At 34.9% G+C, this 14,909-nt stretch overlaps 1 protein-coding gene across 1 annotated transcript in view; it reads left to right on the top strand.

Annotated features, from left to right (window-relative positions):
- OXCT1 (3-oxoacid CoA-transferase 1) overlaps positions 1 to 14,909 on the top strand; it is a 129,520-nt gene that overhangs the window by 41,541 nt on the left and 73,070 nt on the right. The gene's annotated exons all lie outside the window — the stretch shown is intronic.

The following is a 14,909-nucleotide window of genomic DNA, read 5'->3' as shown; positions in this document are numbered from 1 at the left end:
TTTTATACTTTGATTCAAAAGATTCAGACAGATATTCCCGGTACGGATGATAATTAAAATTTATTCCCTGTTAAAACTTGCTCATACTGAATATCTTTTTTTATTTTTTTTTGGCTCATGATTCTGGTGGCTAGAAAGTCCAAGATTGGGCAGCTGCATCTAGTGAGGAACTCATGCTACTCCCACTCATGGTGGAAAGTGGCAGGGAGGTGGGTATGTGCAAAGAGATCACACGGTAAGAGAGGAAATAAGAGCCATCTAGGATTCTTTTTAATGAAAGTAACATCTGTTATTCTTTTAGGGGCAAGAGAAACAAATGAATAAAGAGGGGCTCAGATATTCATTGATTTATGTTCAGCTGTGAGCACACCACTGCCTGTACACATCAGAGGGACTAAGGTTTCAAAAATAGATACTTTCCCTATTTCCTTGGGATGGAGCATACTGTTACATATAAATAAATTGTATGTAAGGAAGCAGGTGTATTATCTCTGCTTCCTTATAAAAGCTTTGCCTTACTGAATTTCCACAGAATCATGAGAAAGTATCTTTTGTTTGTTTTGGATGAAATAGTTTGAAACAGTTGATTGTGGAGAAACAATGAAAGACTAGAAAGCAAGGATGACTTAACTGTTAGAATGTGATGGTTCTCTGCTCTGTGGTTCATGCTGTGAAGAAACCAAGATCACTCATGTCCTAGAGTAGAGGTCACCTTCTCTCTGATTCAGCTTTTGAAGTTTAATGATAATACACAGTGTTTCTGCCACTGAGTAACTAAGTCCACATTCAGGCTCATCGAAGAGGATTCTAAATACAAATCCCACGCGAGGAAAGCTAAACAGAAATGTGAAGAACTTTTTCTGTGCTTTCTGTGAAAAGAAGCTGGGTCATCCATTTAAAGAATCTATTTTAGTTTCCTTAATAATTGGGGAAAAAGTTACAAGTTTTGCCTTGTATTCTGAGAAAGTTCAGTTTAGAATTGTATTTTAAATTTTGGAAAAGCTTTGCTGGCACAGATAAAACTCAGGAAAGAAAAATTCATCATTACTGAACTCAGACGAATACAGGTTGACTATTAAAAAAGGATTAAGGCTGTTGAGCTTGAAAGTTATGGTATTATCTAAATTTTTCTCAGTTTGAAGAATTTGCGGAGCTCATTCATTTTGAGTGTTTGCTTCTTGGAAGAGGAATTAGACCTGTAGAAATAAAGGAAGTATTAAATAGAATTTTACAGGCAGTTCTATAACTCAGCTCCTGCTATAAAAAGAAGTGTTTTATTTACAGATTTTTTTTCCAGTGCTCTTGGCATCTAAATGTGTTTCCACCCAAAATGTTTTCATTTATTTTTCCTTTTTGTTGGTTCATATTGTTAATGTACAAGGTAGCATTTTATATGTGGATTCATGGGGACTAGGTTTTATAAGTGGATAAGAAAATAGAATGGAAAACTTTATTTATGAAATTCATTCCCAGAATAGGATAGGTAGTAAAATGGTCCAAGTAGACTCCATACAGCTGAGGTATTCCCTTTACAGTGTGTGGTGGACTCTGTAATTGAAATATTTTCAATAAGTGTTAATAGCAGGGGAAGGAATTATAGCCTAATAACATGTAATGAATATAACAACAATAGTAACAAGTACTATTTATACCATGCACTTGCTTGTAAAGCACTTCAAGTCATCTGTTATAATAACCCAGTGAGGCAGGTTTTCTTATCCTTATTTTATAGAGGGAAGAAATGAGGATAAGGAAAGTCTTTAAGATAAGAAAGCTAGTAAGGGGAATAGTTAAGATGTAAACATTTCTTTTTGTCTCCAAAGCTTATGTTCTGAAGCAAAACAAAGGATGATTGGTATATTTTAAGGTGCATTTTACTTTACACTTTTCAGGGTTACCCTTTTTATATAATTTACTACCTCTTTATTGGCAAGATCATAGATTTTTAGCTAACTGAATTTTTCAGTTAACTAAGTGTAGCCCCAGGACAATGTTAATACTTCCATAAACACAAAATTAAAAATCATTCAGTGATGTCAACCTTTTAAAACTTATAAATAGGATAATCTCCTAAAAGCTATAAAATGAGAGCCTTCATACTCGGGACTGATTTTCCTCCCAATTGAAAATGAGGTAGATAGTATTATACCTTGTTTGAATTCAAGATAGCAATTTTAGAACTGTATATAATAATTAGTAGTAATGATTTAAAAAATCAGCACTATTTAAAAAATTGGCACTTCTAATTTCTTGTCCAACATGCAAGGAGCTTGGAACTTGCCACTGCCATCCTCACAATAAGAAAAAAGCTGAACAAACTGAAAATCAGCAACTCTTCTTAGATCCTTCAAGAATTGAGGTGACAGGGCAAACCACTGCCTCCGAAGTTGGAGAGACAGGCTAATATGGAAAATCACAACTTACTGGAGCAGAAGCCCAGGAGCAGAGATCTCTATGGGAATCAGTACTGGGGTAGGAAAACCCAAACTGCAACTGATGAATTGTTAGAGGCTCATGTGGACTATTTGAGAGTTAAAAACTCCAGTGGCCCACTCTTAGGAGGGGACCCACACTTTTGTAGGCTTCACCTCTAGGATCCCTATCTGACTTTTACAGTGAAGAGGAGAGAAAAATCTCCTTATGCTTCTGTCAGAGGGAGGGGAAAGGTAGCCATTTTGAAATACGCCCAGAGCATTCTCTTAAGAAGGCCTGTCCTCATGTGAAATGAAGGACAGTAACATTATAAGGGAAGAGAAGTAGTAGGAACACTCTGTTCTCAGGTATTTGCTCTATCGATGAAGTAGTATAATGTTATTTGAAAAAGGACTTGGATTAGTTTGAATGTATATGGTAGACTCAAGTGTAATAACCAAAAGGTGGAAAGAAACATATAATTGATATAATGCTAAGATAGGAGAAAAAATGGAATCATATTAAAAAGGTTAATTAAAGCTAGAGAAGGCAGAAAAGAGTGGAAGGCAAAAAATAATCAAAGAACAAGGACAATAAAGAAGAAATAGTAACAGATAAGGTAGATATTAATCCAACTATATCAATGATTTTTTTTAATGTTGCTGACCTAAATATACCAGTTAAAAAACAGAGACTCAAAGTGGATAAAAAACTCACAGGTCTAAAGACATTTGGGTGGGCATGGGGGAAGAATGGGATGTGGAGACACTTCCTTCACAGAACCAAGGGACTGAAGGGAAAAAATGGAGTTGGAAGTATCTTGGCTTGATTTCTTTAATTCCTGTTTGAACGTATATGTTCCTTGTTATAAAATTAGGACCATTTTTAATGTTTTTTCATTAAATGTAAAATATTAACCATGTTTTTGCAGGTCACTAAATATTCCCCAAAGAAAGGTATTTTAATAGTTATACTAAAATTTATATTAATAACTCTCTATTGTTGGACTTTTATGTTGTTTTCCATCTTTCACTGTTAATATTCTTAAGGTGCATATCCTTGTTTTTGTGCATGTAGGTTTATTTTCTTTGATCACATTCCTAGAAGCGGATTTTGTGTGTATCAACATTTTAAAATGTTTTGGAAAATATTGCTAAGTTATTCTCTAGGAAGATAAATCCAATTTTAACCCCATACTAATATATAAAAGTGTCATTTTAAACCACTCTTGACAATAGGCATATTTTGATAATTTGCTATGTACGAAATACTGGCCTATCGTCCTATGGTGTTAATTTGCATGTCTTTGACAAGGGATGTTGAGTATTTTTCATATATTTATTGGCTATTTGTATTTTTTGTGATTTTATGTGTTGTAAATATTATTTTAATTGGAATGTCTCTAGTATTTTATTCCCAAGTGTTCTTGAATCTCCCACTTAGATGAGGAGTTGTATAAAAGGGAAGAAGATAAGGTGCCGAGTTGTGGTTGACTTGTGTGCTCTGGAGTCAGGCACCATAAATTTGAAACCAGCTTCCTAGAGAATTCTCCTGGCTGCTTGCTTGCCTACAGCTAGTAGACTAGAAAACGGAAGAGTGTCGTGAACCTGCAGCAGTAACCTAGTTATGGAAATAAAGACGGATCAGGCTGTCAGAGAGAAGGTAACCATGGCCAGCAGCTGTACCCACAGAGCCTGTTCCTAAAATAAGGTGTGAGTCAAGTGCTCTGTTGATTCATTGTTTTGAGACAGCTTTCTAAAACTTACAGTCATGGTTTCCCACAAAATAGTCGTGTTGCAAATGAGGACATAGATTCTGTTCACAAAGAAAAAAAGAAAGAGCTAGAGGACATTTCTAACATATTAATGGCTTTGAAATCTTTACCTATGATATTCTCTCCTGAAAATTTGTTAAATGATAAGGTACACTGTGATTGACATACACTGAGGGGTTGCTCTCTTAAAAAATCCTCTTATTGCAAAGAAGGACAAAAATTACTTTTCCTAATTTTGCTTTTTTTTTTAGTTTAACGACTTATGACCTACTTATTAATTTATTCCATGTTTGTGTTAAGAATTTAGCTTGTGATTTTAAAGTCACTCTGATTAAAAATAATAGTGGCTTTCCTCACTCTTTCCAGAGACCTCGTCAAAAAATGTTATTTTTTCCACTTCAAATATAGATCTAATCTACAAATACTGAAGTGATAATTAGGGCTTATGCAAGATTGTTTCACTTTAAAAATTAGCTGCTTTTCTTTTTTTTTTTTAAAGGAGTTATTCTCCAAATCTTTCTGGTTCAAGAATATTGCTAAAAGAAGGCAGCATTTTAAAGTCATGACTTACATAAATGATTTAAGTAAGAAATATGTGAGAGGGAAAATGATAAACATTACTCACTGACTCCTTTTGTGTTACTGGTTATATTCCTTATAAACACATCTCTGCATGTGTCATTACTGTAGTTTGAGCATGTAGCATATGATAGCCTCCCCTCCTAAAATTAAAATATATTCAAATAACCCATGGCCTTTCACTAGGCCTATAGAAAAATCCAGGTGTGCAACCAAAAATTGATAAAAGCAGGAGAAGGTAATTGCCAAGGTGTAAAATTTTTTCCCCCCTGGGGAGAGGCCACAGTAATCAAAAGAAACTGCCCTCACAGCATCAGCTAAGGTGAACTCTCTTGAGAGTTTTTTGAAGTGTGAAAGAAATCACATCTCTTTTTTGTTCAGATTAGCTGTTACCATTTCTGATAGCTTTTCCAAAATTAGGCTCCTCATTCAATAAAATAAAAATTTCAAACTTCTTTCTGATACTCCCTCCTCTGTGCATCCTAAATCCTTTCACAGGTAACATCTCCCCACATGTCCTCCATAGACCACATCCTTCCCTGACCCCATGCCTTTGCCCTTGCCATGCCTGCCGCCTGGAATATTTTTCCTTGTCCTTTTGGGGGCTCATTTTCTACCTGGTCAGTGCAGCTTTCCCTCTATTATTATAGCATTTATTTCCATGTTTTATTGGGATTGGTTTTTTACCTTTTCCCTCCATGAAACTATGAGCACCTGTGTTACCTTGTCTTACTCATCTCTCTATAGTCCCAGCACGTGGCACAATGCCTGGCCCATGATAGATACTCGTTAAATAATGTTTGAGTCACTCAGCCAGCAGTTTTAAAATATAAACATCTCTTTGCAGGCTTAGAAATTCTACTTGAGTGACATCATTATTCTGCCTTGGTCTAAGAAAGCAAAAATGGTTTATGCTCAGTGGTTCTTCCTGATGGCATTATATTTGAGGTCATTGTTGGGTCTTGCATTGAGAGACTTGATAATCTGCCACCAGCTGTTCTGTAATTCCCTTCCTTATTACTGTGACTAGCTTTCTCTGGCTTCTCTGGTATCATTTTATCTCAAGGTGTGCCTTTTAATGCTGGCTGGAATAGATAGTATGTCTCATTCAATAGGCTTTTATTACTCAGCTGCAGTAGAACAAGCCATGTGATAGTTAGCTAGATATACAAAGGATTATAAATTGGTGGCAAATAAACTGGCCTTGTAAGTACAACAGCCTGGTTAATCAGGAGGGGATTGGCTTAGCAAGTGCCGAAGTACAGAGGGGTACTGAGGACAGAATGGCACGGAATTAGTCATCTCTTGCATTTAACAGAGTATGCCCCATAAGATAGGATCTAGAGTGTTCGGTACCCAGAATGATTAGAAAGATACTGCACAATAATGTGTATACTTTATGGTCTCGTAATAGAACATCTAGGAACTAATGTAGACTTACATCATGCAAGGGCTGGAAAGAATATTAGTAAGTGATTCACATAAGAACACAGTGCTAGATGATGTTAGGACTGAAACCAGAATCTACATCTTCTGACTTCAAATCCAGTATTCTTTCTTTATGTCATAATCTATTGTCTTTTTGTTTTTTAACTATAGGAAAAGTCAGTGGAATACATGGCATTAGAATCATATGGACAAAAATGTTTCCCAAAGAATTGGCATCAATAAATTTCTCTTCTTTATCAACCATCCCCACTTTTCTTTAATGGGGGTAATTCTGTCTAAAAGATCAGGGTGCGTTTTTTAATTGTCGTTCTTAATTTTTCAAATGTGATATTGAGTTTTGGGGACGAGTGTACATGCCAAGAAGACATTTTGGATTTGGTCCCTTGAGCAGCTTTACACATGGTATGTTTCAGTCACTGTCTGAATTGTGGCCACAGAGTTAGGACTGGCCCTGCTTTCCTAGTGATGGCTAACTGCTGAAATTCAGTTTGTTAACTGGAATTGAGTTATGCCTGCGGTAAAACTGAGTGTGTGTCTTCCTATTTGTACTAAGGAAGGAGCCATGTGATCTTAATGCTAAAATCTTAATTCATATGATGAATATGTTTGAATTTCTTTAGGACTTAAAGGTCTGATTTTGGAAATAGAACCACAGAGAGAGGAAGGAGAATATTTTGTTTTGAAATTTGTTTTTACATTTTATGTCTACCTCATGTACACTAAATCAGGGAACACAAATACAGCATTTTAATTTTCTTAATGAAAGAAATAGGATTCTACTTTGCTTATTGCTCCACAGACATGAAAACATGTGGAGAACATTTAAAAGATGAAATGAATAAAGAAAGCTCTTAGTATACTGCACATACTGGATGATTTTAAAGTTGATTACTGAGTCATTCCCATGCTGAATTCAAGTCACAATCTCTGTTAGATTTAGCAGGCATTGACTGTGTTCTGGAAATGCTATGGTTTTACTCAATTTTACTTTGCAGTTTATGTGTTAAATACTGTGTTCTTGCATTATAAAAAGCTCCAAGGATGAATAACAGCCCCAAATTGAAGGAAACAGTCTTGAAGAGTAACCTTTTAAAGTTTTAGTTGGCATCCCTAATAAGCAGCTCTCTGTGGCTGTAAAATGCAACACAAACTTTCTTCTCTCCGTTTCTCTATAACTCCGTTGAAAAATGTTCCTAGTTTAATTCTATTAATTATATCGTGTGTGTGTGTGTGTGTGTGTGTGTGTGTGTGTGTGTGTGTGTGTGTGTGTCTCTGTATTCCTTGGGGTATGTGATAATGGTATAATTTTTTTCTTGCTGTTATAGATAAGACTGGTGCTTTGAATGAACATGTTAGAAGTATTTTAATTCCTTTGGGTAGATGTATTCATTTTAATTATTTCTCTGGATTTGCTACAGTCCTAATACAATTTCCTTCTAGAAAAAGATATGACAAATGAAATTTGGATATTTGGAATATTGCCTGAATGTTATTAAGTCACATATTTAGTGAAGATTGGCATTTTGGGGCAAATAAAAAGTGTTAGCAAAATACCAGCAAGGATTAATTAGACTGTTTGGATTTGGTTTTAGAGTCAGTGGAAATGAAGATAGTACTTATTTTAAAGTGCTTTTAAATTTGTTTAAAAAAATAATTTTTCCATATTACAGAAACTCTTGGGATGGTCCATGAAGTAAGTAAGTAGTAGTATTTTGTTTTGGAGCAATATGAGCCAGAAGTTTTAAAATACAAGGATTTAAAATATAAGCTGTTAATTTTGCAGCTAGCCATAGTTTTAATAAATTGAGTTATTTTAGGTGTAGGTAAAGCTTTTCTTCTAAAGAGTTCAAGCTGAGCTGCTTCATCTATTTTCCTTCTCATCCCGTGTTTTTAAATGAGTCATTGTTGGGAGGAAGGACTGTTTATCTTTCGTAATGAGAGACATTAAATTGACGATGGTGAACACTGACTCTGAGGTTAGATAGCAAACGGAGACAGGAAGATTCATTTGGCATTTTAGGATATTTCTGTCACATTATAGTCTTTATGCTGGTGGTTAGCTAAACACTTTTCTTTCCTTTTTAAAAAACTATGAGGCCAGGTATTATTTTACAATATTAATTCTGATCGCTGCTGAATTTCATTCAGTTAATATTGTCCCATTTTATTTTCCTAACCAGTATAGAGATCAGTTTCTGTCTTTATTGTGTTAGCTATTCTTTCTGGCCTTTTGTATCATTCTCTAATTTGATAAACGTGATGTTTAATTTTTTACCTGTTTTGTTCCAGAGGTGACATAAAGTAGCTCACAAGACACAGAAACTATACATGATAGCATCAGTTAAAAGCAGGGCCATAGAAAGAATGAAAAGCAATGGTAGAGCTATATAGTGGAGCTAGGATTGGTCTAAAAATTGATACTATAATGACAAACGAGTAAGCCATGAGATGCCAAATAAAAATTAAAGTACTTTTTAAATATAGTTAATAGTATATATATTTAAAACAAAGCTAATGAGCAGGTAAAGTACAACTATTCTTGCTACTAAAACCAGACAGAATTTTATCTCAGGCATGCTGTTATAATAGTAAGAAAGAACTCACTTGATTGCAAGAAAGAAAAACTGATTGTTTATAACTGTGGTATGAAGATATTGGTTTGTTCCAGGGGCATACTACTCTTGGAGCGTTTATAAGAGTGGTTGAACTCCCTGAATGTGTTTTTTATCATTCAGACTGTTAGTAAATTCTTGGAGGCATGAGCCTGAGATTATTTTCTCTATTAGAGACAGATGCATGTGTTCAGAATTGTTAGTTGCCCCTCAGACCCTTTAACTGTAGCGCTGACCCTCCTTATAGTCATTGAAGGCCTTGATTAAGGATGCTGAATAGGATGGGAACAATGACATCAAACCATTAGAGCAGGGGTTTTTCTAATCATCTGGGGTCTAGCCTGGGGCTGGACAGTAGGGATAGAGGGATATCTATGGACTAATTCCCTGGAATCTTATGAAGGATTTTATAGGTAAAGAAAATTTTGTGTGTGTTTGAATTGACTTTGTAGCTTTCATCAAATTCTTAAGAAAGTACATGTTCCTCTATAAATTAAAAACTACAGCACTGAAGACTTCCCTGTACGGCTTTGTCAAGCCATAAGATACTTTTGTGGTTCTTCAAGTCATTATTTACCTATCTGTACATCAGAGCAGGCGCTTTATTTTCTTCATTGCTGATTCTAGTAGGTGCTTAGTTTGTATTTATTGATATAAAGTGAAATGAACCCAAGTCACAATTTTCCCACTATATCTATAAGATTCTTATGTCAGGGATGTGGTCAGATGCTCTGTGAAGTCACATATTGCTTTTCTCCTAGTGGACTGCTTATGTGTTAGCTCGATCACACATTAATTAAGTTCATTTTGCATGACTTGATTTGGGGGGAAACTTGTACTGCTATTCAGTAATATTCTTTTCTCTCTTTATGGCCTTATAGACTGTTTAATTACCCATTCTAGAATACTGTTGTGGAGTGAACCCTCATTTTAAAAAGGAGTACATTTGCCTCTCTCTATCTGTCTGAACTTTTCACGTGGCTGTAATTCTGTGCTCTTACCTTCAGGCTCTTTAAGAATCCCAGGATATAATTTTTGTGGGTCTAAAATGTAGAATTAGCTCAGAGAATCTGGGTATTTCTTTTTGGAATTCAATTTCTTCTTGACCATGCTAGTTCTGCCCTTTCCTTCTCCCTAATGGTGAAGTCAGAAACAAAATGGAATTGAACTGCTTTGTTTTTTCCTGTCTTCTGCCCAAGCAGTGGTGATTGTCATTTCCAAGTTCTCCAGCAGCATCAACAGCACAATTACCCCAGAAGCTACCCTTTCATCATCTGTAGCACTTTGGACAAGCCTCATCTCATCCTCATTTTGTGCCTTTTGATAACCTCTTAAGGTTTCATGTGGTTTCCATTTGTCTGAGGTCACGCAAGTCTCTCTTTTGTATGAGCCCTTTTAAAATATGAGAGAACGCAAAGCTTTCTATGTTATTATACTCATTTCTTTATATATCATTCTCTTCATCGTCAAGATGACCTGTTTCCCTATTGTCAGAATAGGGGTAATGAGAGCCTCCTGTCCTTTATAAGCTCATTTGTCATTTTGAGTTTTTGACCACTTGATATTGCTTCTCTTTTCTTTGAACTTTTTGAAATCTGCTTTTCTTTAAAGACTGGTATACATTTCTATGCATGTCCAGGATTCACTTCCTGATTACAAATTCCAATTTACATTGTAATTTTTTTTTCAGGATTTTCATCATTTCTACTTTGTCAAACAGTTTGTCCTTATTGGTGAAAAGTACAGAATCATGGTTTCTTTTGCTATTTGTTTCTGAAAGATAGAACTTGTCAGAAGGCAATGCAGAATTTATTAGCAGAATATGATGAACAGAAAATGGTCAAATAATTGCCATCTCTTCTATCTTATTTCTGAGCCAATTTTGTCACTTCTATTAAAAATATATCATCCTCGTCTTTGGTTTGGTGAGTGGTCTGATTATATGGACATCACTGTGATATTCTTTCTCTTTTTAAACTCACTTTAAATATTCTTGACCACATTTCAGTCCTAGGTCTATGGCTTTCCAGGTGTGTGCATATGTTGTTGACAGAGCATGTTCTTTGTCAGCTGTTTTCACTGGATGTTGTAGAACGTCCATTGGCATGAGATCCAATCTACCAGGTTTCAATAGTGACTATGCAAATCATATTTAGCACCATTTTTAAGATTGCAAATTTACTGGTAGCCACTCATTTTTTCAGTCTTTGCGCATTTCTTTATAGACAACTAAGACTATATGTATCTGTTCCTGGCCCTTTTAGATTTCATGCCATTTTCTCCTATATTTTTGTGATAGTCATATTATCCCTCACCATGAAGTTTAAGAATATATTCACCTTCTTGTACCTTTGGAATTTTTTTCCTCCTTTGGACTTTTGAGAAAGATGCCTTATATGCTGACCTCCCTTTTCTCCACGTTGCTTCTTTTTAAAAAAGATATTATTTTTATTTTTTATTGATACATAATAGATGCACATATTTGCAGGGTATATGTGATTTGATACATTCATATAATGGGAAAAGTTCAAATCAGGGTAATTGGGATATCCATCACCTTAAATATTTATCTTTATGCTAGAAACATTTGAATTATTCTTTTCTAGCTATTTTGAAATGTACAATAGATTATTGTGAACTGTGATCACCCTATGATCTATCCAACACTAGATCTTATTCACATTTCCTCTTCATTTCCCTCATTCTCTGGGTTACATTAGCATCCAGGGCACCTCTGCCTCCAATTTATAGTTTTTTCTGCTATTGCTCATTGCCTCTCTCTTCAATTTTTTTAGTCTTCCACAGCTTTTTGCTATTTTGGGGTTACTTAGTGTTTCTCATGATTCTAGACATTATTGCTTGTTGTCTGCTTTTTTATTTCTTGGCAAAAGAAAAATGTTCCTCCTAAACTTTTTTGAAAGTTAAAATGACTCAGGAAGAAAATCTGGAGTGTGAGTCGTCTTCTTCCTCCCCAAACAGCCTTCACTTTGTATCATACTCAGAGTTTTGCAGGTGTGTAGCATTTTCCACTAACAACTTTTAGGGGCGGCCCATTTTTGTGTCTATAACGGATTGAGGTTGTCACTAAAATAAAATAAAAAATAAGAACGTTATTGCCTTGCAGCTCCTCTGTTCCCTTACCTGAGATATAAATAATGTTTGTCAAGTAAATACAAAAATGTCACCAAGGGATGAATTCTTATCCTTCTGTGAGCTTTAACATAAAACTTTTCAGAGTTATAAAGTCAGAAGAGTGCAGGGCAGAGAAAGCAACCTTTTAAAAAAAAGTTCAAATCAATAACAATTATCATTTCCCAGCCTCTATTTTCTTGCTAATGACTGAAGACAAGTACCAATTAGAGAAGCTTCAAGTGTCTGGATTTCTAGTTGTACCAGGTGGTGCTGTGTGAGAACTATTCATAGTGCCAGGGAGAAGTCTGGGTTGTTCTTAGCTACCTTTTTCCATCTTTATCTTGAATGAGGACACTTATATCTGCCCTTTGCATGGATGCTTTTTCTTTGTTCTTTATTCTCTGCCTTACCCACCTCTAATTTCAGGAAGTACATTCTGCCATGTTTAGTGAGGGCTCTTGCCATCTTTTATTTCACTTTTCCCCTAACAAACTCATCTTACTCATTGTCTTCTTTTCAGATTTGCTTTGATTCTTATGTTATCACCTGATCTCATGACTTTTTATTCTCCCCCATTGCTTCTTTCTTATTGTTCTTTCTCAAGATCACACAAAACCAGCACAGAAGTTATCAGTCCTTTTAATAGCTATCATTAAGATAGTTTTGCCTCTAAAGTTTTTAAAAATTTTTTAAACTCTTTTCACAGATTGTCTGAAAACATATGTTTTCTTTTTTGGTTTGTACCTCAAATATTTTCTTTCTTTTCCATTAACTCTGCTAACCAACTCTGAGAAAGCTTTGATTTTTGTATAGACATTTTCAATACTGTTGAGTGTTGATATTGTTTTGACAAATGCTGCACATGCATTTTCTACAATGTGAAAATCATTCATATTAGGATGACAACCAGTGGAACTGATTATGTTTAACTAGATTCTTGCTTGTCATCATAGTTGTTTTACCAGGACACATTCATTCTCTCTCTTCATTATGAAAGTTATGATGTAATTGTCCGTGGTAATGAAACTGTATCTTGATTTGGTATTTTTTGCTGAAACTTTCTTTCGTGGAACCAGAAGCCAAAAATGACTGGTTGTCATCAACATTTCTGGTTTAAGTGAGAAATGCTGCTTTTTTTTCTTCTCCATTATGTTCTTTGCCTCTGCTAAAGGGTAAGGCAAGAGGACCAATTAGGAGACTGCTATAATAATTCAAACAAGAAATCTGAGGACCTGACCTTCTGGAGTAGCATTAGGCATGGAAAATAATTCACATGATTATCTTCAAATATGAAGGCAAAAAGGGTTTCCTCAGTTTATTACATAACATCATAACTGCTTTTAGAGTTTAGAAACTACAGTTTGTCTTCGAATCTCTATTTTCTTTTTAAAATATCCTCTTTGGTACATATCTTAACTAATTGTGGAATTTACCACATGCTCTAGTATTTCCTAGTTTTGGAAACTATTAATACTTACTTAGTGTCTATTGTATCTTTTTAAAAAAATAACATTTGTAAACTCCCCCTACCCTTAATTATAAAAGTAAAACGGAAACAAAAATAACTTGTACTGTCACCCAGAGATAACAATTATTAGCATTTCAATGTGTTTCCTTTCAGTTTTTATAGAGATAGAAATAATTATGTCGAAGTGCATATCTATGAATATTTATTCACTTAGACAAAATCTTACATTTTTATGAAATGTGCAATTATGAGCTATCATTAAATATGAGAGTATAATATTTATTCATCATGCAGATATACCATATTTATTTTACTGTTTCCCTGTTGTTGACCATTTAAGTTGTTTCCAACTCATTACAGTAAATGCTGTGGCTAATATTTTCACAAATAAATCTTCATATATATCCTCAGGATAATGAATTAATATGGAAACATATTTTTTAGAGTTAAGAACTTCTTTGAAGGCTTGAATTGAATGTGTAAAGATGTAAATGAGCCGTCATGGCTGAAAGTTCCACCAGTTGACAAGGTAGCAACAGTGCTTAGCTCCTCTGCATTTCCCACTTTCACCTCCTCTCCACCTTGTCGCCACCTAGGATAGAGAATACTGGAGCATTGAGAGGTTTGGAGGGAAAGATATCAAGTACAGTGGTAAAGGGCCCCTGGCTCCCCCTAATACATCCCCAGTTGCATTTCTACCCATTAGTTCAGCTTGGATGCCAATAGGTTTACTGACTCTTCCTTGGAATTTTTGTTTGGTTTTGGTCAAGATGCTTCTATTTATCAAAGAAGATAGCTTTAATCCACCATGTTGGTCCTTTTCAGCTATTTGGGAGCATTGCACAATAACTAAAATGTCACCTATAATCCCTGGTATTCTTTCATTGTAGGAGAAGCCTGGTGAGGGCAGGCAGTAGTAGAATAGCATAAGGAGGGCTATGCTGGAGAGTTTAATTAGTGGTTTAGAAGGCAAGTTCAATGCAGCACTCCTTGTATAAATCAGTTCACGTAAGCAATTTGCTTTGGGTATGGTACCTATTTAGTTTAGTACTCACAATTTAAAGATGCATACGTGTGTGTGTGTGTATGTGCACATGCGTGTGTATTAATACATATATAGCACCAGAAACTTAATTCTTTGGCCACAATAGATATTTAATTTCTTTGATCCTTGTCATTCTGAGTTTTTTTAAATGTTATCTTTTTAAAAAATGAATTCTAAAGTAGCAGACTGACATGGGAGTCATTTCATATTGCTATAAAATGCCCTTATTCTCTGAATAACTTTAATTCTAATTTAATTGAGTATTTCTAGTTAATAGTTAATATTTTCTTTTTGAAATTTCTATGTTGACATTATCTGTCTTTAAGTAAATTATTTCAGTGATTGCAGTTCTATCACGATTCTAGGACACTACAAGCGGGAATAATTAAAAACTGAGTATTTGTATCTATATTTAAAAAGCTCTTCAATTGAGCAGAT

The sequence above is a fragment of the Lemur catta genome, chromosome 12 (assembly GCF_020740605.2).
Source record: "Lemur catta isolate mLemCat1 chromosome 12, mLemCat1.pri, whole genome shotgun sequence".
Taxonomy (NCBI): domain Eukaryota; kingdom Metazoa; phylum Chordata; class Mammalia; order Primates; family Lemuridae; genus Lemur; species Lemur catta.
This window is presented reverse-complemented; position numbering and strand designations above follow the sequence as displayed.